Here is a 24,912-nt window from a genome sequence, read left to right as displayed (position 1 = left end):
TCATAAACAGATGCAAATCAGGTCCTTGAACAAGACAGGAATTTTCCTGCTTTGAAAATGGAAAATAGTGGTGTGATTTTTGTAGCTACCATCTCTTGAGCAGGCGCCCAGCGTGTTCCAGCCACAGTGGAAAGCAATGCACATTTGTTATGTCATGGAAGGCTCACAACTCCTTCAGGGAGATGGGACAGTAGTTTAACTTCTAAAATACACAGCACTCAGCAACGTTCAGGGGGAGCCTTGCCTGAGGTCACACACAGGTATCTGGGGGCGAGGGGAGTCTGCCTGACTCCCAAGCCCAACCGGATCTCCTTCCATCCACCGGGCTGCCTGCAGATGGATACAGCCCTTCACCCTGGGGACACAGGACACTATAACGAGAATGCAGTCAGTGCAGTTTTTACAGAAAACTCAGAAGGCGTCTCACCAAAGCAGCGTCTTGCATCCAGTTTGAGTTAATTTCAAGGGCAAAGCATTAAAAGATAAATGGACATAGGAAAGGCTACAGCAGGCATACCTACTGAGGAGTGCTGAATACCCGATCTTTTGATGGCCTCATCTGCTATGACGTGGGCCTCACGATCTTCTGGAGGAGGGAGGCCAGCGTGCTCCTCATCCCCTGGAGCCCCCATGATGCTGAGCCCTCCCTGGCCTCTAAGAAGACTGGAGAGGGGTCTCAACAGAGCTCCCGGAGAAGACCCTTCCCGTACTTTGACATCCGCCCCCAAGGAGAATGGCCTTTATTTTGGGGGGTGGGGGAGGGGAAGGAATATCAATCTAGATTCTCACTTTATACAACAAAATAAATTCCAGATGAATTTTGTAAATGCAGAGCCAAATGTAAAAATTAATAAAAATTTGAAGACAAAAATGGAGAGTTAATGATACCACAGAGGGGAAGGCATTTCGTAAGCAGAAAAAAACAAAGAAATGAATCACAAAGGAAGGGAAAATTGGATAGATTTGTGTACCTGAAATGAAATAGAAAAAAGAAGGTGTAACTAAAGACTTAATAAATGAAATTAAAATCCAGCTGACAGAAAGAGAAAAACAAATACAGTATGCTAACACATATATATGGAATCTAAAAAAAAAAAAAAAAAAAAAATGGTTCTGAAGAACCTAGGGGCAGGACAGGAATAAAGACCCAGACGTAGAGAATGGACTTGAGGACACGGGGAGGGGGAAGGGTAAGCTGGGACGAAGTGAGAGAGTGGCATGGACATATATACACCACAAAATGTAAAATAGATAGCTAGTGGGAAGCAGCCGCATAGCACAGGGAGATCAGCTTGGTGCTTTGTGACCACCTAGAGGGGTGGGATGGGGAGGGTGGGAGGGAGACGCAGGAGGGAGGGGATATGCGGATATAAGTATATGTATAGCTGATTCGCTTTGTTACACAGCAGAAACTAACACAACAGTGTAAAGCAATTATACTCCAATAAAGATGTTAAAAAAAAAATCCAGCTGACAAACAGATGAAAAATATTTGCAACGCTTATGATAAACAAATGGTTAGTGCCCCCTATATTTTTTACCAGGCTCTTGTATATCAAACAGAAAACACTAAAACCCTAAGAGAAAAAAGGTCAAAGGAAATGAACAGTTCCCAGAAGAAATGTAAATGACGGATGGACCCATGAAAAAATGTATATAGACAATCTCACAAGAAGCAAATTCTTAGTTTGGCACAGATTTTAATGAGTTGATTCTGTATTGGCGAGAGGAAGGTGAGCTAGGTCCCTTGACCAACACTGGAGAGGGAAATCACCTTTTTTTTTTTTTTTTTTTTTTTTTTGGTCACACCTCAGATCAGGGATCAAACCCGTGCCCCTGAAGTGGAACCACAGAGTCTTAACCACGGGACTGCCAGGGAAGTCCCCGGAAATCACCTTTCTGGAAGGCATCTAGTTACGTAACAAGAGACTTAAAACTTCTGTTTCTGACCCACTAATACCACTTCCAAGAACCCATCCTCAGGGAAGATCATGGGTACAAAGATTGAAACCATCCCAAATATTTCCACTACATCATAGATTGGACCTACAATGGGATTCTGTACTGCTCTTTAGAAAGCTGTTAAAGACTAATGATTAAGACAGAACGTGGTAAAAATCTCGTAAACAAAAACTGCATTTTCGAAATGATGCTGAATTTTCGAATGAAGTTGACAGATGTGAGCATGTGGCTGTATGGACCTCAGTAAATGCAGAAATATTAGTGGAAGGATATTCACCATACAATTAACAGTGGGTTTGGGAACTGGGGAGAGTGTTTAATGTTCTTCCTTATATTTTTGTATGTTATAAATGTTCTATTATAAGCACATATTATTTTTGTAATAAGGAAAAATTTTAAGCCAATCCAGTAAAATTAGAAAAGCCGCCCTCTATTTGGGGCCATTTGGGCAGGTAGGAGCCTCAAAAGATGCGTAAGGTAAGGCAGGGTTTCTCAACCCTGGGGCAGATAATTCTTTGTGGTGGGGACCGTCCTGTGCATTATAGGATGTGTAGCAGCATCCCTGGCCTCTGCCCACCAGACGCTAGTAGCAAACCTCCCAAGTTGTAACAAGCAAAAAGGTCTCCAGACATGGCCAAATGTCTCCTGGGGGGGAGGGGGGACAAAAATCACCTCTGGGTGAGAACCAAGGCAACCAGGAGTAAGGAAGGAGCACTTTTCGTCTGTTTGTTCTGGGGGTGATATTCATCTATCCTTTTGTTCACTCATTCATTCATTGAACAGACGTTTTCAGATCCCGGCTCTCTGAGCCGGGAGACCCGAGTGCTAGTCCCATGTCAGATTCTCACACTGTGACTTTAGGAAAGTCGTCTAAGGCTCCTTTATTTGTAAAACACTCCCTGAGACCCTGGCCCTGCCACAGGGAGTGTGCAGCCAGGGACAGCTCCACATAACTCCAGGCTCTGCCCTCAGGAGGTCACAGTTTGGGAGAGACAGCCACTATACAAACAGCTATATTTGTTCAGAGGGATGGGTGTTAACAGGGGCCTGTGAGTGCTGATGGATGAATGGAAGAGAGAGACTCTGTCAGGGGTAACGGTGGTGGCAATGCCTTTAAGGATAGCCCTTCACATGTGCACCACACTTTAAGTGGGTCTTCAGAGTCTTGGCAGGAAACCGATGGTGCATTTGGTGGGGTAACCTAGGAGAGTTTAAGAATGGGGTACTTTCAAAAGCGAGGGAGGGGGAGAGGGAAAGCAACAGGGGATGGTGATGCAGCAGCACCTGCGGGCAGCAGCAGCCGAGAGCCCATCCACCCCTAGGCTTCAAGGCGTCACAAGAGCGACTGACACTGGGTCCCGGAGAGAGCTGTGGCTGCCACTGTGGGAGAGACCACGCAGCAGGAAGGGAGGTGTTGGGTAGGGCAACACAGCCACTGTCAACCCAGAGCCAGGCAGGGAGGCAGCAGAAGGAAGAAATATCTCAGCCTCACTCTCCTCCTGCCCTCCAACTTCCTGACATTGCCTCCCACTGGCCAAACCATACAGGGCACAAGAGAGCAAGGGAGCCTGCTGATACAGCCCACGTGGGTCCGCTACCTGAGTCAAACTGCAGATGGAGAAGGATAAAGAGGATCGAGAGGGGCATTCAGACGTCCAGGGCAGAAAGCACTATCTCTTGCCTTCTCATTCCATCCCTACGACAGTCCTGCAAGGTAGATTTTATTATCCACCTTTTATATAAGAGGAAGCTAAGGTTCAGAGAGGTATAATGATTTTCCCAAAGTCATACAGCCAAAAGGGATGGAGCCGGGATTGAAAGCATGGTTTGCCTGAGTCTCTGAGCTCCAGGCTTTATAGTTAGGAGAATCTGGGTTCGAATCCCAGCCCCCTCCACTTATTAGCTTTTGACCTTGGGTAACACCTGTGTATCTCTGAATGGACCAACCTGTAAAGTGGTGCTAGTGACTCCTACACCAGTGGGGCCCTTGCTGAGTGGGGAGGGAGCTAATTCAGGCAGGGGCCTGCCCCACTTCCCACTGGGTAGTTATTAACCAGAGCATCAGACTCTACATTAGGCAGGGGGCAATTTGTCTGCCTCTTCTGCCACCTGCAGAATCGATCTCCATGCTCAGCTGCCTCATTGAGATTCAGGCCCTCAGCTCTGGGACTCCATCCCAGTGTCTGGTCAATAGCTTATATTTTTAATTTGTCAATAATCAGTTGGGACCTTGGCCAGTGCCCCGCAGATGGCTCAGCAAGATCGCTCAGCAGTGGGGAGAGGAGAGGAGGGCAGTGTGTGTGAAGGGGAACAGACCCTGAGCTGGGCTGATGAACCCAGGTGGGGATGGGGGACAGCTGGGTACCCACAGCAGCCTGACTTTCCAGGCCATGGCCTGGCTGTCAGGAGACCTAGGGAGTCATGGATAAGTACACGAGCTTGAAGTCAACAAAACCTGGGTTCAATTCCAGCTCTGCCGCTTTAAAGATAGGTGGCCTTGACCAAGAGACTGGCCTCTCAGAGCCTTTCTTTCCCCATTTGTCAGGCGGCTGCCGTAATAACAACACATAACCCATAGGGTTGTAGAACAGCCACATGAGTTAATAAATGTGAAGTGCCTAGGACAGTGCCTACCATATTATACACATTAACTATTGAGATTTTTTGTCAAACAAGAGAGACAATTTGTAAATAAACAGTGATTTTCAGTGCACTTGCTGATTCCCAATACAGAGGGGGAACCTGACACCCACAGAGGGGAAATGATCATCCCCAGTTTACAGACGAGGAAGTTGAGGCTCAGAGAAGCCAATTCACTTTCCCAAGGTCACACAGCTGGGGTGTGGTAGAGCCAGGGTTGCAAACCCATGGAGTCCAACCCCAGGCCTCCTGCTTCTAATCATCCTGCAACAGACAGATTCTACAACTTAAGTGTCTAAAACAAAGAGGAAAACGATGCAGCTTTACCTCCCTCCCTCCATTCTTGGGCTTTTTTGTGAATAAGTGTATTGCTTCATTTTCTCTCTGACAAGGAGGCACCAGTGCCCACCAGAGGGCAGGGAAGTGAGGACAGCAGGAAAATCTGTTTTCCTCATGAGTCTTTACCCATCCTGTCACTAAAAAAAAGAAAAAAAACTCAGTTCCTACCCATCCTGTGCCCTTCCCAATAAAAGAGCCCAGGAGAGACCAGGAGTACTGGAACAGGGGTGGCTGAAGAAGCCGGCATTGCCCCAGGAGGGAGCAGGGGTCTTCCCAAGGTCAAAGGCAGACAGCATTAGAGCCAGGATATGAACACAGGACATCGACGGCCAGTCCAGGGCTTTCTTGGCTGTCCGTGTCTGCTTACCTGGTCCTCTGCCTCTAACATCATGAGTGCCTGATTCCCCATTCTGCTGTCACTGTTGGTGCCTCTTCTTGTGGACTTCACTGTCAGGCTCCAATGGACAGGGAGATTCTCAAAGACAAGCCAGGCAAACGCTCCAACACCCTGTGGGTTGTCCAGCAGGCTCCTGAGATACACGTGCTTTCCAGGCTTTCCCCTCTGCAGCCTCTGGGACCCACACAGCCCTGGAGATTTCCTCCTCTCTTCTTCCTGCCAGGCTCCTCGTTCTCTAGAGAACCTACCCCTTGAGTCTGATCTATTGCAGTAAGCTTTTCCACCAGAAAACTCCCCAGACACCACTAGAATCCCCCATAGGTAGAATGCGGAAGCAGCTAAATGCCCCCAGAGGCTCCCCGAGCTCCTGCGACCACCTGCGAAGTGTAGATCACAGGCGGGATCACAAATGCCCCAGAACATCAGTCCCTCGGGAGCCTCAGTGACCACCTAGCCCCCTTCCAATTGAACAGAGGAGAAACTGAGGCTTGCAGATGGGGAGTGACTTGCTGAAAGAGGCAGAACCAGCTGGTACAGAGCCGGGATTCTCTTCTCTGTGCGTGGCACCCCTCACATCCTCACCGATGCTGGCAGTAGTGGGTGGGCCAGAGCAAACCCATCCTCATGGCTGCAGACAACTCCAAGGGAAGCAGGCTTTCTTGAGAGCCTCCTAGTGTGGAGATTTCTCAGACTGTGGTGGATGGAGTAAGGAGAGTGAGTTTTGTCTATGCTTTGCTGTTAGCTTGCTGAGTAAACCCAGGGAAGTCTCCTTCCCTCTCTAAATCTTAGTTACTCCATCTGTAATGGGTCATAACAAGTCATCAGCGTAATCAGGAGGATGAAGCACCATCATCATCATCACCACCTTTTCCTCCTCCCTTTCCTCCTCACTTCCTCTTCCTTATTCTCCTTCTTCTTTTTCTTTGCAGCTCTCATTTATTAAACACTTGCAGCATACTCAAGACATATTTCAAAAAAAGTCTGTAAGAAGCTGAGGAGGAAGTTCTTATTACCCTGCTTTCCAGGTGATGAAACTCAGGGTTGGAAAGATTTATTTGCTTGTCCTGGGTCACTATAATATCCCCAGAGAAGCAACCAGCATTTGGACCTGAGCAGTCAGAGAGTCAGCAAACTTAACCCCTGCCCAACCCTCCTCCCATGCAGAAGAACTTGGCCACTGAGGAGACCCTGCAAAGGTCGGAGATGATTCTTCCCCTGATGTTCTTATTGGTTTCACAATCCAGAGCAGTCACATTCGAGCCCAAGCATGAAGCATTTGGTCAGCATCCCAGGAGGGCCAGCTTTAATTCTTCCTGCCTGTCCCTCAGCTGGGACCGAGGACGGCAGGTGGGTTTGCTGAGGGGCAGTCAGATGTGACATGGGTCAGAGAACAAGTGAGGAAGGGGCATTTAACATGTTTGGGTTCTTCAGTGGCTGGGGGGTCATCTATGCAGGAAGTGACTTGAGTCTACAGATTTCCCATAGGGCCGGGGGTGTCAGCCAGCCTGGTGACAGGGAAGCCCTTGGGCAGAGAGGTGGAGGTGGCATTGCTAAGCCTTTGTACCAGCACAGGGTCCCTTCCAGATTTTTCTCACCATCTGATGTGCCTGCCCCACTGGCTGTATGGCTGGGGCAGACTACCTCCCTCTCTGGGCACAATTTCTCAATCAGTGTAACATATACATTGGGGCTGAGAAATAGCAGTGCCGGCTAGAGCTACTTCTTCAGAAGTTCCTATCCCCTGGTTAGAGTTTCTAACTTCTACTATCTGCCCATTAGAATTACTTGGGCAGGGGGGAGGGCATCTTAAAAATGTCAATGCCCAGGCCCTGTCTCAAAACAATTAAAAATACTTGGGGATTGGGCTCAGGCATCAATATTCTTTAAGACTCTCCAGGTGGCTCAAACTAGTAGTTGCTCTGTACCATCCCTGGAGCAATGTCTCTGAGTGGCAGGTGTGAGTAGCGCCATATGACCACTAAGAAACGGAGGCCCAAACAGGGAAATGATCTGCCCAAGGTCACAAGTAAAGACTCGGGGGTCTCTGTCCAGAGTGCTGAAATGGGACGTTCCCTGGACTCTGGCCTAAGGCTGGTGCGTGTGTTCCTGGGATCCCACTCTTACCTTCTCACAGATTGCTTGTCCCATAAAAGACATTTTCTCTTGTTTTCTTTCTTCCTTTCTCTCTACATATCATTTTCTCTCTCCCTCACTCCCCCACCTCTCTCTTTTCATAAGTGTATCTCTTCCTCCCTCCCTCTCTGTTTCTCTCTCTCTCTCTCTCTCTCTCCTCCCTCTCACTTTCTCCCCATCTCTTCCTTGTTTTATCTTTCTCTCCATCTCTCTCTTTCCTTCTTCTGCATTTCTCTCTACTTTCTCTTCTTTTCGCCTCTCTCTCTCCATCTCTCTCTCTCCTCCTTCTGTCTCTTTCTCTCCCTCTCTCCTGGCTCCAATCTCCACCTTCCCAGCTGCTCCCTAGGACCCTTGACTTGAATCTCTTCCTCAGCCAGTCCCTCTCCTTCTGGCTGCCTCCCCAAGAGCAAACACTGACCTCTAGACAAAATTCTCCTTCCCTATCCTTGCCCAGCCCTTTGAAGAAGTCTAGCTTCTCTCTATGACCCTAGATGGGGATTCAGAACCAGAGATGTCCTTTCCTTTTCAATCTCCCACTGTAGAGAGATCCCACCACTGGGGAAAGTGGCTTCCCATAATCCAGTGGGGGCAATGGTTTCACAGCAGCCCCTCCCAATGGGGACACATTCCTTCAATCAAAAAGCCTCATGCTGAGCATCTACTGTGTGCAAGATTCTCAGAACAGAGCAATAATGAAGGTGGCCTGACCGCTTCTCCCCTCTTTCCAGTGAGGGAGACAAAAAACAAGCAAAGAATTTAGATACTGATTTTAATTCTTTATCATTAAGATAATGGCCAAGATGTTGGGGTAAAGGATGACTCTGGGGTGGAACACGGCTGCTTTAGGTTGAAAGATCAAGGAAAAGTGTCTCCAAAGAACTGACATTTAAACTAAGACCTAAAAGATGAGAAGGAATCGGCCATGCCAAGGGCCAGGAAAAGAGGATTTCAAGCGGAGGGCACAACAAGTGCAAAGGTCCTGACCCTGGAAAGAATCTGATATGGTCAAATAACAGAAATAAGGCTCATGAAACTGGAATAACAGAAATAAGGAATAAATATCAGGAGATAAGGTTGGGGATAGCAACGGCCAGACTCTGAACGTCCTTGGAGTCTGCAAAACAGAGTTTTGATTTTATTTTTGGTGTCATGGGTTTGGGGCTGGGGCAAGCCTATCATCTCATTTGCATGGTCATTGGTCCCTGTGTGCAGTAGGATGGGAAAGAGTGGACATAAGGACATAGATCATTTCATAGTTTTGGCTTAGATCTAGCAGTTCTTTAAAAAGTGGTATTTTCGCCCTTCTCTTTCCCAACTCCACCCCACCAGGGCTTCAGCAATTCTAACTCACCTAATCCCCCTCACAGAACCTAAATCTAGGGCCCTGCCTCAGGAATAGTGGCAATCATCATCATCACCATCATCACCACCACCACCACCATCATCACCATCCTCATTATTTCCAGGCGGCTCTAACTGACATAGGGGTGAAAGCAAGGAATAAATTAAATGATCCTTAATGGTCTAGTTCAAATTTTTGCCATAAAGGTAAGGACAAATGTATTAATCCCATAAGCATTTACAGAATGCCTGCTGTATGCAATACAGAGAGAAACAGACCCCTGAGTAGCTAATATGAATACTAATATCTAATACTAATAGCTAACATCAAAAGCTGCTAACATTTATTGGACATTTGCTAAGGGCCAGTTCCCTTGCTAAGGGTTTTACATGAATAATCTCTGAATCCTTATGATAATCCTATGAGCCTTTCCACTTTTCTGATGAGAAAATTGAGACACAGGGAGCTGAAGCAATCAATTAGGCAAATTAAAATCTATCTACTCCATCCCTATCCTTGAAGCAAGTTTTGGCTGCTCCGCTTGCCCCCAACCCCCTAAAACATTACCTTAGAGGGAACATATAGTTCAGCCTGGGAGAATCAGAGGTCAGTTTGCCCAAGTGAATTCCAATCTGAGCATATTTAGTCTATTTATACTTCGCTCTGAAATTATTTCTTTAAGTGTAAAAAAAAAAAAAAAAAGGGTAATTGCTCAAGAAAGGGTGACTGGTGTAATAGTAATAGTAGTTTTAGAATTCATATCCATGTTAGCCCTTACGGGTAACTTCTTAAGCCCAAGGGACGACCTAATTAATGGTAGAGTTTCAGGCACGTTGTCAAGAAGAGGGGATAGTATGTTTTTGAGTGAAAGTCTGAGAGTGGTGGCTGATCCAGGGGCGGAAGGTTTCTATCGGGACAGTGTGTCCCTCTGGGCTGAGCTAAGTGTCCATCCTCCTCCTTAGGGAGACCAAAGGGAACCTCCTCACCGTACCCCCAGCACTGACATTCTCCCCCTAAGCCCTTCCTCAGAGCCACAAGCTATTTCACCCCTTCCGGAACGCATGACTAATAAGCGCTTCGTCGAAGGCAATATTCAATCGTGCTGTGGGATGAAGGGACTCACGCACCATATATCACCCCAGCTGCTCTTACAAGCAGGAGATCGATAATCTAGCAATAGACATTTCATAATTAAAAGCAGACGACGAAGAAGATGACGAAGAGGGAGGAGAGGGTGGGGAAGGCAAGGACCCTGGCAGATGGTCCTGCATTTTCCTTAGCTTTTCGGTTCCTAAGGCTCTGGTGGATTTGCCAGAACAATAAGTCCTGTTTGGAGCTGTCCCAAAAGGCTGGCTGGGAAGGGACTTCAGTAAATTCACGTGGTCCGTCCGCCTGCCTGGAGGCTGGCTGGGGGTAAATGCTGCCATGTTTAGACTTGCTGAAGTGTCTTTTAAGACCCCACCGATGTCTTTCTGCATTACCCAAAGCTCACTGGATTGGACGTCTGTTCCTATTCTCTACCCACCAGTTCCATCTCCATTCTTAAGTTAAGCTTACAGATCTTCCTCTAGGAAAATCTTCACCTCAGGGTCCTTTGGTCCAGCATGGGATGAACATGACCTCCACAATCTCGAGGTGGTCATGTGGACCGTTCTGGCCAATGAGAGCATCCCATTCATTCTCAAGGCTGGAACAGTTGGCTGATGGACGCACACTTGACCTAAGTCAATCAAGGTAAATTCTGGGACTTTCACTGGAGCTGTTCCTCTCTTAGCTGGGGTTGGATGACAGAAACCTGAAGCTACTGTGGACTATCTTGTCATCATGGATTTAAAAAATGACTTCCAGCTGACACACTGGAAAACAAAGCTGAGAGATGGAAATGTGGGAAAAGAGAGAGAAGGTAACCAACCAAGTCCTGGCAAAATTGGTGGACCTCTGAATTCAGCCACACATGAATCCAGGTTAGGCTTTTAGTTATGAGACCTCATAAATTCCTCTTTTGCCTAAATTACTTTGGCAGTGGAGTTTTCCTCTCTGTATATTAAAGAGTCCTGACAAATCCATTAGTCTTTCTAGGTCCACCCATCCAATAAATGAGTTGCTTAATGTAAAGGAAAATGCACAGATGGAGTTGGATTCAAAGTCCAGCTCCTGACTGCACTATCTACTAGCTGTGTGATCTTGGGCAAATTGCCTAAGTCTTTGGAAACTCAGTTTCCTCATCTGTAAAATGGGTATGGTGCCACCACCAAAGGGTTGTTGTGAGGATTAAATAAGATAGTATCTAGTTCGAAGATGTCATTGCGAAGACCCACCACTTACGTCATCACCATTTGCAGGAGCAAACCGGATCTGCTAGCATGCTCTGGTGTGGAGAAAAGATGTGTGGCAGCATCACCCGGACCAAACCTGCAAAACGAAAATGTATAAAGCTTAATTGAGGTAACAATTAAGTACAGAATTAGCAGGAGGTAATCATGATGCTAAAATGAAGATAAAATATCATTTGTTGAACATCCAAATGGCACCATCCACTTTATTTGTATTACCTTATGTAATTTTCACAATTCTATGAGGAAACCAAGGTTCAGAGAGATGAAGCAACTGTCCTAAGGTCACACAGCTGGCAAGCCTAAGTCCAGAGCCTGGGCCCCTAAGCACTGGGCTGTGCCAGTTCCCAATAATAAAGCCCGGGTTTTGGAGGCTGACCATGTACTGAGCAAGCCTCTCTAAGTATCTCCCCATTGAATCTTCTTACCATCCTTTGGAGAAAAGCTTGGGGCCCATTTTACAGGAAAAAGCAGCAGTGCTAGGTGGCAAGTATGCTTAAAGAGGGAATCCAAGGTTTCATTGCTTGATTTGGTATAAATTGCAATTTTATGTTATACATATTTTGCCACTATTTTAAAATGTTAAAAAAAAATAACATTTTTAAGAGCACATATGCACATATCCTTTGACCCACTGCTGGGAAGTACCCTGGGAAAATCACACTGATATCCTCAAACTAGAAACGACTTACGGGTCTATCACTGTTGTCCTGATTTTAAAATAAGGGACATACATATATAAGAAGCTACTAATTGCTCAAAAGAATGAAGTAGAACTGTTTATGTTCACTATGAAAAGATATCCGACTATATCGGTAAATGAAACAAGACGCAGAACAACAACGAAACGAAACACCCCAAAGCAAAACCCCCTCCACGGTCCATCGCGTCCTCCCCGTCAGCTTCGCCCCACACCTCTCCTCCACGCTCCCGGCCCAGGGAACCTTTGCTCACCCATCCCCTCTGCTGGGAAGGCCCTTCATTTCCACATTCTTGAAAGAAATCCTCATCAGCCTCTGCGTCCCAGCACCCAGCCCCGCCTGGCACAGAGGAGGGATGCAGTGGGCGTGCGTTGGATGCCCAGTGGTGTGACTGGTGAGGACCGTGACCAGTCAGTCCCTAACCTGGAGTCTTTTCCTCCGTCATCCTCCACCGACCCTTGTGAATCCATGTGGGGTGGGAGGGTGAGGGGATAGAAGTGACGTTTTCAGGCATCTGCTTGGTTCCAGGCACCATTCTGGGTTATTTCCCTTAGAAGTGTTTTCTTTGGATCTTTAGTTTTGTCCTTTTATCATCCCGTTTTACATGTCAGAAAACTAAGATCGTGGGAGAGAGGATTTAACTCCGACGAGGTTACCGGCGGCTTGTTGCTGGGTTTGGGGTATACACCTAGGTGGGAAGGAAAGGACAGTGGAGCGGCTGGTACTCCCAGCAGCATACCACGCCCGTAGCGTTGAGGCCCAGTGCTGTGGTGGAGTTCTTACATCTGACCTATAATGTGTCACTCAGGCTACGCCGATACACGGGGACTGGCCACTGGCAAATTGACCCACAGACGACTACTCATTCACCATTGAAAGGGATGTGCGTTTGTTAAGACGCCGCGGGCCTTCCTGAGAGCTGTCATCCTGTGACAATATTGACAGAGTTTGTGCCTCCACCTCGTAAAACCCCAGTGTACACACGTGGGGAAAGCAAGCCCATCCTCTCTCACTGAGAGAATAAGTGTAAGGCATTAACGAGACTCTGATTAAACAAACAGATGTTTTTAGTCGGCAATAGAAGTGTCAACATGATCCTAATTAATGAATGTGTTAATGGCTGTTCTCTGTTTGAAGACAATAGTCACCGCCTTCTAGACGTATCCACAATGACTCACAGGGCACACACAAAGATGCGGGCACGGAGCCTGCACGGGGTGGGGCTGCAAGCCGATATGCCCACAGGCAGCACCAAGGAGCATGCCCTGAGCTCACAAAAGGGACACACGGCAGTACAGAGTCACACACAGGGAATGTGCACCAAATCTGCAGGGATTATGCAAGACACTTGGGATGCAGGATGTCAGAGGCTGTCAGAGGACACACGTGAATACACATTCACAACACACACCATATACACACAATGCACACACAACACTTGGGCCATCTACACATCCCCTACAACAACACACAATGTACAGAGAGCACCCATATCACCCACACAATACACATACCGCATATACCATGCTCACAGGATCCAACACCACCATCCACATGACACACACACAATGCACACCAAACATCCATACATGCAACACACACTCAGTACATAACACACATACCCAACATGCATACGCCACACACACAGCACGCCATCACACACACACACAATTCCAGAATAGAGCTCATAATTCACGGAGTGCTAGCCTGACACACAGCACACACACTCACACACACATTTAGTATCAATAGTAATAATACTCACTGTGTGTATCCACCATGTTCCAGACTCTATAATAAGACATGAAAACAGAAATGAAGAGGGTAGAGTCTCTTTCCTCCAGGGTATTCCAAGCCTACAGAGAAGCCTGAGTACCTGCCTATGAGATGTATCAAGAGAACTCCTCTACATTATTTATATGTTTGTGTTTTTGTGTTTATACATATTTTCATGTGCTTCAACAAGGTAAAACATGGGAAAGGGTTGCTATGCAGAAAAAGTACTGGACAATATTGAGTTGTGCTGCAGACACTCAATGATCTTTTCAACGAAGATGTAGAGGAAAAAAAACATTCTGCAACTCTTACTGTACTTATCCTCAGCGATGGTGTTTTTATTTATCTCAAAGGCTCTGATAGTGTGTAACTAAACAACTCTCCCCTTTTTACCCCGGCTGCTAGGAAGCTCAGAGCTATATTTTTGATCCACACATGGTAGGGGTGTTGGTTTTCATAGCACACATTTCTGAGTGTTATATCTGGCACTGTCTTATGTTCCTACATGCATTTTTCTTTCATTCTATTTCTAAAATATACTTTTGAATGAATCAGCTCTTTCTGGAACAATATGGGATCAGAAAGAAAGATAGAGTTTAGTTAGATAGATATATTAGGACAGTTAAGCTGCTGTAACCAAGAACCTCCAATTCTCAGTGGCTCAGTATAATAAAGGTTTATTTCTTGCTCAAGGCACAGTCTAATGGGGGTTGGCACGACATGGGCCATTGTTCCATGCAATCATTCAGGAACCCAGGGTTCCTTCCACTGAGTGGCCTTTAAAGTACAAGAAAAGAAAGTCGGATCATGTCCTACAGGTGTAGCTGTATCTTCATCCCGATGCACAGTAGGACCTCAGGAATGACACACACTAGGGCCCAAGGTTGTGTCCAGAGGAGGAAGAGGTAGCCTCCAATGGGCAAGAAAGAGAAGATGCCAGGTAGGGTCAGCCTCTGAGCTGGGCATTGAGGACAAACCAATTCTGGGTCTGCAGAGAAGGTGAAAAGCAGATGGGCAGACAGACATCTGGACAAATCAACAGAGGTAAGAAATGGTGGAGAGTTTGTGGAGACCAGCGGGGACCTCCTTCTAGCCAAAGAGTGGGATGCAAGATGGTGGCGGAGGGCCGTCACGGTGGAAAGAAAGGCAGAGCCCAGCCCAAGAGAGCCTTGAATGTCAGATACCAAAACCATCTCTTTATACCACAAGCTTTTAATCTATTAAAACCCAACATCTATTGGGTGCTGAGAACTCTGTTGAGTGCTTCACTTGCAATCATGGTATCCATTTCCATAATAACACCGTATGGCTCAGTACTACCGTGATCCGAAGTTTACAGGGGAGGACACTGAGGCTGAGAGAGGTGAAGTGACTCCCCTGAATTTCCACAGGCAGAAAAGAGCACTGTCAGAGGCTGAAACGGTACACTTTCTTAACTGCTACCCTCCAGGGCCCTCTCCTGTGTTATGGTCATCACTGTGGCAGGCTGGGCTACATGGGGAGATCAGAGGGCAGCCTGACAGGGGTGACCAGCCCAAGTCTCAGAGTCAGCCACGGTTCATAAACTCAGTCCCCAGCCCTGTGTGATGCACTTAAGCTCGGAGCCTCATTTTCCCCACCTGTAAAATGGGGCTAATAATGCTTCCATTGCAGAGCTCCTACAAGATGCAATATCATTTAGCTCAATGCCTAACACACAGTAGGGGCTACATGAATGGTGGCCATTATTATTATTGTTGTTGTTGTTGTTGTTGTTGTTAAAGGGATAGAGGAATCAGGGAACAGGCTGCTATCCCAGCCAGGAGACAAGTAATTTGGGAATGCTCTAGCAGAGGCTGTGGAAAGGGACAGCTGTGAAGGAGATTAAGGAAATTCACGCGGAATATATGTACGTCTGGTACGTATGGCACTTTGGCAAAGACAGAATCGGGATGGATGCACTCCTCCCCAGAAAGATGTGAACGGCATTTGGCATCCCTTGTTGTTCAAGCCAGGAGCAGTCCTGTGTGTGTGTGTCTGTGTGTTTCATGCAAATGTGGGCACGTGGAGATGTAAATTGCACACAGCTCGGAGACACAGGGGAGGGTGGGGAACAAAGAGAGGGGCAGGCGCTCCCCACCCCACCCCAAGAAACCGAGCCACTGGGCATCCTGAGGGGCTGGAGTGCGGATCTGAGCCCTCTCTTCTACTCTGGGCCAGAAGCGGGCACTTGGCATCAATGGACTTGTCTATAAAATGGGGCTGAGATCACTTCACCTACCTTGAATCTGGGGCTGGATTAGATCTATCTTGGAGGTCCCTTGTGGCCCAGGATCCTAGGCCACTGAGAGGGGATGATTTGTACAAATAGGAGAGGAAGAACAAGTTCTAAGAAGGGATCTCGGCTTCTTGATGTCAGTGGACTTGGGGGAGAAGGAGGGTAGATAGTGGCAAAAATATCCAATGTCTCAAGGAGACCAGGAAAGAAAAAGGAAGAACTGTAAGAAATACTGAGAAAAGAAAACTGGAGCTGGGAGCACCCCTGAGCAGGGCTTTCCTCTTACATTATGAGCAGCGTCCCCTGTCACCATGCCCCTCCCTGAGGTCTCCTGCCCAAGGATCCTTGGTCCCCAGTGACCCATCCCCCTTGCAGTGGGGATGTGATCCTTGCCAAGAAAGCGATCGGCAGAGACAACTGGAGAGGAACCAGAGACAGCACACCCTCTCCAAGACTCTCCCCTCGAGAGAGGAACCCCTGTTTTAAGCCCCTTAATGGTCCCCAAACAAAAGACCAGCATCAAAACTCAGGGAAACTAATCTGGAAGCTGAAGGATGGACTCCAGCATCAGCCTGGCTTGGGTGGCTGGTCCTGGGTTCAGCTTATGCAGATCAAATGTTTTTGGCCCAGAACCTTAATCTCTTGGGGCCTCAATTTCCCCACCTGTGAAATGGGGCTGAAAATAGAACCTACCTCCCAGGTTGGATGAGAGGATCCACAGCCATAACTTGTCAAGTGCCTGCCTCAGTGTGTGGCAGAGAGTAAGAATCCTATAACTGTCATTCACTGCCTCTCCTTTTGTCGGAGGGACACGGCCTCATTCAACCTTCTTTGCCATATCTTTGGTTTTATAGAAAGTCCTTCCTTCCTTTAGCCAAACACACACAAACATTTTCTTTTTCCAAAACGTTTGTCTCCAGCTGCCTCTCCACTTATGTATTGATTTAGAAGATCAAAATAAAACGTGGGAAGCTGTAAGCTGTAACACTATTTTTTTTCCCCTCGGTACACTCTGATTATGTGTAAACAGCAAATTGCAAATTATTTCCTCTTTATTTGTCAACTCCTTAAGCCACCTCTGGGTCTCTCAGAATGAGTAATTGGCTCTGGGACATCGTGTGACAATTGGCTCTGTGTAGATATTTATCTCCAGGGAGGCTTCTTCCAGCTCTTGGGTATTCCAGGAGAGAAGGTACAGGGTGGGGGGAGGTCAGACCTACACGATCTGGGGGTCTTTTACTCCCTCCATGGGATCTCTTTTGGGAGAGGGGTGGCAGAGAAGACCACAGACAAGTGATCCAAAGACAGACTTGTTGAAAAAGCCCAACGGGGTTCATCTTTGTGTGCCATTTGCTGTCTCAGAATCTCTCTTGATTCCTGTAACAGAGGGCAGAGAATACCTCCTTCCAGGAGCCCCCAAACCTTGCATCCCCAGGTTCTATCCTTAGAACCTTGTGAAACTCAACAATCTTTGGGGGGACAGGGAGTACGGGTGGGTATAGCTGCAAATTCCTATCTCCTCTAGTCATGGAGTTTTACAACCTCGGATTCAAATGTTGGTTCTGCCACGGAAAGAGCTGCAGAATTCTGGGCAAGAAATCTAACTTCCCTGTGCCTCTGTTTCTTCATCTTTAAAATGGGTATAGTCATAAAGCTACCCTGGAGGCTGTGGGAGGATGAGATAATGTGTGCAGACAGGGTAGCAGCTTGCACAGAGCGCCATTGTGGAAATTAGGAAAAGGCAGCTCTTCCTGGCAGAGATATTAGAGATCAGCATCCCCTCCTCCAGGATGCAACTTTACACCAGCGTCTGGGGAGCAGCTTAAGGACTGAGTCAGCTGTCCCTTGTCCCTTTGGCTGGGAGCTCTTCTGCAAGACCCACCCTGCACAGCTGGACCTGGCAGCCCTGCTTGTAAAGCACCCAGGAGGAGCCAGGCTCAAGGTAATCACTCAGTATCTGGAAGCAGTTGTGGTCACTGTCATCATATCTTATCGTTTGAATGATTTTGACTCTTAAGACCTACGAAGGGCTAAGCACTCTGAAATTTTGTCACCTCTTTAACATATGGAGAACCTCCGTGTGAATCCCATTTCCACCATGTCCTGGGTGATGGGAAGTCTTCTCCCCATCCAAACCTCAGCATCCTCATCTATGACATAGGAGACAATCGTTCCCACCTAGCGCTGGGGTTTCGATTAGACAATGCATATCTCAAGTACTTGCAGTCCAGTGCCTGGCACATGCTAGGTGCTCAGTAAATCTTAGTTCTTTTGCAGCAAGCAAAAGGAGACCTCCCCACCATGGCTTTTTCCCTTTAGCACAAGCATCCATGGTCGGTGTGTTTAGGAGATTTGGGGAAAAAAAGACGTATCAAACCATTTTAGTGAAAATACTCTGCAGTGTGAGGCATAACCTGTTTGCAAGCCAAAAGCATCAGGTTTGGAATCAGGACACTGAGGGTCTAGTGCCCCTGATGCCCCTGACTCATCCTGTGACTCTGGATAAGTAACAGGCTCCCTGAGATTTGGTTTCCCTTTCTGTGAACCCAGGGGTAGAGGAAACAATGGTTATTACATATTTTGTACAGCAGTGGCTCCCTTAATTCCAAAGAAGCCTATGTATAACCACAGTATACAAATCAGGCAAAACAGAGATGCTCTGATTGAAGCAAGGTCCAGGGAAGGGCCAAACATTCCCCCGCTACCCGGCCAAACACACACAATTTTTCTCACCCTGCAGCACCCTCTGATGCTATTTTAAGGAAGAACAGGGTTCTGGGAATGCAATGTGGCAGCCATCAGACTCAGACCCCTTTCCTGCTGAGATATTCCAAGACTGTGTTTGTGCTTTGACATCCACTGCCTTGTCACTCAATTCATCCTGACCTGGAGTGTGAGTGTGCGTGTGTGTGTGTGTGCACGCACGCACGCGCCACAAATGCTCAGAAAGAAAGCAAAAAGAAGTTCCACCAGCCATTAAGGAGAAATTACAAATGCATTTGTCTCTGCCTCCAGCACATTAATAAAAGAGCTTACAAAACTCTAAGTGAGTCGAAGAAGGGTAGCCTCACAACAACTGGAAGGTGAGGAGGCGGGCGGTGGGGAGGGCGCTGCTTCCTGTACAGTCACCTGACTTCATGGCCGTTCCCAGGCTGAGAGAGTCTGTCTGTGGCGGCTGCAGGGAGGACGAGGAGCTCACGCCTTAAACATCAGGGGGACCCTCACAATGTACACTGTGGGCTGGGAGAAGAACAGGGAGGAGGACAGGCTGGGGGGGGTGGGGGGGGTGTGCTTGTGACATGCCCCAGAATGGCAGTGCCTGTGGGCAGAGACCTAGAGATTGTTTAGTGAGGGCTCCAGAAAAATCGCTGAAAACTGCAGGGCGGGAGATGAAGGAGGGTATGAAATGCAAAAAGTGAAAAAATGTTCTAGTGTCTTAAAGATGGGGGGCCACCGTGGTCACTTTGTCTCCACGATCATAGTGAGTGGTAGCTATGTGCCATGAGCTGTGGGCTAGGTGCTGAGGGTGGTCACTGAAGTAGACAGATTTATGGGTCCTGATCCTTCACCCCTAGATGTATCCATGCCTTCTGCCCTGGCACTTTGAAGCCTCTCCTCCTAGAGGGTATGTCCTTGTCCATTGACTGAGCTTGACCACGTTCCTCGCTTTGGCCAATGATATTGGAATGGAAGGGCCACAGTGCTTGTTCTGGGATGAGACCTTAAGAAACTATGTGTGTTTCCACTTTTTCTCTTGCACCTCTGCCCTCGCCATGTTCTGGTTGGATTGCTGGCCCACAGAGGATGACACACATGTGGAGCTGAGCCAGACACCACCTGCAGCTCAGAGCTGCCCCAGCTGACTCACAAGATAAAGCTAGATGAGAAATAAATGCCTATTGTTGCATGCAACTGAGATTTAGTGGCTGTTTGTTATGCAGCAACAGCTGACTGATACAGTTTTATATGAAGTCATGCATTTTATTCACCTACTCATTCACTCAGTAATTATTTACTGAGTAGGTAGGCAGCAGGGATAGAATGGTTAATAAGAAATCTGTGAAAATGGGCAGAGATTTCAGATTTATTAATTTAAGGATTAAACACCTACCATGTGCCAGGCATGAAAATAAGTGCTGCAATTACAGTGGCAAACAAAATACATAAGGCCCTGCACTCAAGATGCTTACAGACAGCAGATAAAGCAAACAACAAAACAGAAAATTTCCAAAAACCCCTGACTGAGAAGCTTGTCTCTTCCTTTTAAACTAGCCACTGTCCAGCAGAATAGGTGAGAAAGGCAGTAGACCTCTACACAAGGAAGTGTTAAGTACTAGGACGAGATACCTATAGGCAGCTCAGTGGAAGGAACTCTAGGAGCCTCGGGTTGGAGACAGGAAGAAGGTAGGTGAGAGAATGTTTCTCAGGGCACAACATATCTGAGCTGAGCACTGAAGTTCAAGAAGTTTGCAGACAAAGAGAGGAAGGGCAAGGACGGAGCGCCAGGCAGAAGGTGCAGCAAGAACAAGGTAGGGAGGCAGGAAAGAGCATGGTGCCTGAGGGCTAACACAAACGTCTGTATTTTACTGGAAAATAGAGTGTAAGAGGGAGAGGCAAGAGATTAGGGGCTGAGAGGGACCAGAGCATGAAGGAGTTTGGATGCCAAGCTGAAATGCTTGGACTTGATCCAAAGAAGGGAAATCGCCACAGAAGGGTTTGAGTACCCAGTTGCCATCTGAGACTTTTAGAAAGGTGGAGGGGCTGGGGTGAGACCAGAGGCAAGGAGGCCAGGAGGAGGCTGAGCAGCAGTCCAGGAGAGGAAGGAGGATACCCATGCTGGGGCAACATGGGGATAAGAGATGGCCCCACCCTTGAAATGATGGAATCAGAGATTGTACAGCTGGGCGTGTCCTGGGACCACCAAGTTCCACCTACTCCATTTGCAAAAACTGGGTCTTAGAGAGGGTGGTGACCTACACATAAGTCTCACAGCAGATGAGTTTAGGGCTTGGGACTGGACTCAAGACCCTCATATTCCTAACCCCAAGTTCACTCCACAACACCACTCTGTGTCCCAATCGCTACCATTCGATTAATAATGATAATTACAAGAACAATAATAATTACTATGACCCAACTACTGAGCCCCTGCTATGTGCTAGGCTCTGTGCTCAGCACATTGTGTGTAAAATCTCACTGAATCCTCCGAACACTCTGAAGGGTCAGAACTCCCCATTTTACAGATAAGAAACTTGAGGATCAGGAGGTGAAGTCACTTGAAGTTGAGCCTCAGTGTCTGTCTTAGTCTGTTTGGGCTGTTATAATAAAATACAAAAGGCTGGGTGGCTTAAAGGATAGATTTACTTCTCACAGTTTTGGAGGCTTGGGAATTCAAGATCAAGGTGCCGGCAGATTCTGTCTCTGGTGAGGACTCTTGTCCTGGCTTGTAGATGGATGCCTACTCATTGTGTGTGACACAGGAGGGAGAGAGAGAGAGAGTGTGTGTGTATGTGTGTGTGAGAGTGTGTGTGAGAGAGAGAGAGAGAGAGAGAGAGAGAAAGAGAGATCTGCCTTCTTATTATTAGGACACTAATCTCATTATGGGGCACCCACCCTCATGACCTCACCTAAAACTATTTACCTCCTAGAGGCCCCACCTCCAAATACCATCACATGGGGGTTAGGGCTTCAACACTGGAATTTGAAGGGGGAACACAAACATTCCATCCATAACAGTATCCTCATTGGGGATAACTGTGCAGCTCCTGTATAGAATTATGGCCAAGGGCTAAATGAAGTGAGGAGTATAAGTGCCTGGAACCTAGAAAGCTTTCAGCAAAGGAGAGTGACAACAAAGATAATGACAGTGACGGTGATGATGGTGATGATGATGATGATGATGAGGGAAAAAGTCAGCTCTGTACCCTGGTCTTGACTCCACTGGGTGACTTTTGGCAAATCACCTAACTCTTTGGGCCTCCGTCTCCCCCATCATTCTAATGAAGACTTTAGCTTAAGGCAGTGACTCTCAGGGTGTGTCTCCTGGCTAGCAGCATCACTGTCACTTGGGAGCTTATTGGAAATGTGCATTTCTGAGCCCTCCCTGGACCAACTCTGAAACTCTGGGAGGAGCACTCAGCAATCTGTGTTTAACAAGTCCTCCTGGTAAGTCTGATGCATGTTCAAGTTTGATCTGGTCTACATGAATGATTTTTCAATTTTTTAAAAATGACATAAATGCTTTCTTGTAAACAAAATCGGAAGAAGGCAGGTACATAAAGCAGATAAAAGTGGCAGTGCTAGGTTGGAGCAGAAACCAGGGCCCACAGCTCTGTCCATTCTCCCACCCTTGCCCACGTGAAGGCCAAGGGGAGGTGGACGCTCTCTCCACCTTGTGTCAATTCCTCCTGCCAACCAGAGCCCCATGCTCCCCGCCCACCCGCCTCCCACCCTCCCAGCCTCCATTCCCGTTGACATGCTCGGTAAAGTATGGATTTGTTGTGGCCTCCTGCAACCTGGTCTATTTCTTCTCTCCCTCTTTATTTTTTTTAAAAATAGGTTTGAGCCTGTAATTCAGTTAATTATTTCCCAGAGCACCGGTTTGGTGGCTATGGCACAGCGCGAGTCAGGGGAACAGGAGACAGGTCCTCAGACACTTCTTTCCAGAAAATCTAATTTCATCATTGAGAAATCTTCTGTCTTAAGCAGGCTCCGCCACCACCATAAATTTACATATTCTATATGCCGCTGCCAGAACGCACTGGGCCCTATTTGCATAATGCTGCTGGAGGGGCTGGCACTTCTCTTGAACCCAAATGCAGGGGGAGCAAGGAAGCAATTATTAAGCTGTAGACATTGGCAGGGAGAGAGGCCTCAGATGGATTTCAACTGCAAACCTCATTCGCCGCCTGGGCTGCTCATTACCCAAGGCCTAGATCCCAGGCTGATGTTGGATCCGAGGGCCCGAAACATTAGCGAATTGCTTTCTTCGGGTTATGTCTATAGCCAGGCTGAGGCCTGGTGTGGGTGAGCAGCTTTGGTTTTCCAGTGTTGGTGGTTGGAGTAATCTTGTCCCTTTTCCCACAGGTAAATTTGTTTGTTGGAGGGTTTTGTCAAGTTGCCTTTGCCAACACATCCCTGCCCTTTTCTGTAACACACTTCCAAACACCTACAAGACAGGTCAGCAAGGGTTTGCCCACCTCCTTCTGACAACTCCCCAGAAATGCTTAGTTAAAAAAATGATCTTCAACAAAATCCCAGTTGGAAAAGGGCACGTGGAAACAGGGATTCTCTCATGCCGTGGTGGTCCTGCTTCACATTTATCCTTCTCCAAACTTAGGCTGCTGGAGAAGGTGGGGTCTTCCCTACTGCTGGCCTCTGAGAGGGTATAATCTTGTATACCTAGGCTCTGGGTCTCAGACCAGGGATCCTTTGATGTTCCAGGATCCACAGGCCACTCTCCGTAGTTTCTGGACCTTCCAGAGCTCTGAGCTTGACCTCCAAGTCACTCCATGACCCACCACTCCCAACCTCAGTAGTCCATGGATGAAAATAGCTGCTGCTGACTTGGGGCACCATCTTCGTTTTACTCTAGCATTGATGTAAAAGGCTTCTTTATGTTCTCAATACTCAAAAGAACAAGTCATGAGCACAGAGTGAACTCCTGGGCAGACTTCAAACCCAGCCCTTCCTGACAGTTTTTTCAACCAAGTTAATTCATGAAACACACAGACAGATACCCACCTGTCCACTCCTACAGGTAAATTCCATGAGCATACTTGCCAGGTGATGCCAACAAAAGCGCTAGGCACACTTGACAAGTTTACCAACAGAACAAAATATCATGGGAAAGGTAGAAAGCTGATTGAGGACAGCCAGTGCTTTACTTCTGATATTTATTAACAGACTAGGCAACTTTAATTTTTTCCAGCAAACATCTGTTATTTCTGAGGAAGTGGAAATACATTTGCAAATACCAGTTTCACTTCTGGCAGCCTTGATGCTCAAAATTGGTGGAGTTCATCAGCAATGCCATGACATCAGAGATGACCTGTGGCATGAAAAGTTCACTCCACGCCAGTATTTGAACAGAGACCCAGTTGTAAGAAATTTGAAACAGCAGGTCTTTCCACTGAGAAAAAAAAATTAAGCATCTCCACTTACTAAGAGGTACCATCTCCTCAAAAGACCTCAACATTTTGTCCTCAGCACTGACTGTCTCATTGCAAGAATTTGGAGGGAATTCACTTTTTCCATGATTGCATCCAACAGTGAATTATTTCTCCAAGAAAAGGAGATTGCTCCTGATTAGCCAAACCCAGGACTTCAAAAGCACAAATCGTGACTTTTCCAAAGGAAACCATTTTGGCACATAACTGGGGTTAGTCCTTCAGAGCAACAGATGGTCTTTAAAATTAGAATCCAGGGTGCAGATGTGGCTGTGTCCTCAAGCAAGTCCTTACCATTTCTAAGCCTCAGTTTCTGGATCAAGTGAGGATGATAGCAGTACCTCTTCCTTATTGTCATTGGGGGAATTAGATGAGCTAAGGTTAAATAACCTGCCCAAAGTCACAGAATATTGCTGGTCCAGGTGGGATTTGAACTCAGGTGTGTTTGTTTAGCCACCCCATTGCATGCTGGTACCCACCATGGCACAGGAATGCTGGACAGCTGGTGCTTATCAGTCATAGCAGCTGGCTTTCTGGGCTGAACTGCTGAGAGGGGCTGGGGTAGGAGGTCTTCAAAGGGAGACATTCAAGGGAACATGGGGTTCACTGAACAGGTCAGCCTTGACCACTAGACCACAAGGCTCTGGTGACCACGATCCATGGGTGGCAGGTAACCACACTGAGGGCAGGGAGCCCAGCAGAAAATCCAGGGGACATCAGAGGGCATCCTTGGGTTCAAGGTCACCCACCCGCTCAGCCCTGGGTCTCCACTTGTCTGAGCCCTAGGTGTCTCAGATGCCAGGCATGACCTGGGGGGAAACCAGCTGGTCTGACCCATCCCACCTTGGGAACTAAGCTGTGGAG

At 47.3% G+C, this 24,912-nt stretch overlaps 1 long non-coding RNA gene across 7 annotated transcripts in view; it reads right to left on the bottom strand.

The window, feature by feature from the left end:
• The window catches only part of LOC309611136, a 357,456-nt gene that overhangs the window by 161,202 nt on the left and 171,342 nt on the right, over positions 1 to 24,912 (bottom strand). For 6 of the 7 annotated variants that reach the window (XR_014234336.1, XR_014234337.1, XR_014234339.1 and 3 more), the window contains exon 3: positions 11,139 to 11,225. This is a non-coding gene — a long non-coding RNA (uncharacterized lncRNA). Of the gene's footprint in view, positions 1 to 11,131; positions 11,226 to 24,912 lie in introns of all 7 variants that reach the window. The other variant, XR_014234338.1, reaches the window with a different exon arrangement.

The sequence above is a fragment of the Balaenoptera borealis genome (genome assembly GCF_965194805.1).
Source record: "Balaenoptera borealis genome assembly, chromosome: 14".
Classification (NCBI taxonomy): Eukaryota; Metazoa; Chordata; class Mammalia; order Artiodactyla; family Balaenopteridae; genus Balaenoptera; species Balaenoptera borealis.
The sequence above is the reverse complement of the archived record's forward strand: the minus strand, read 5'-3'. Positions and strand labels throughout refer to the sequence as shown.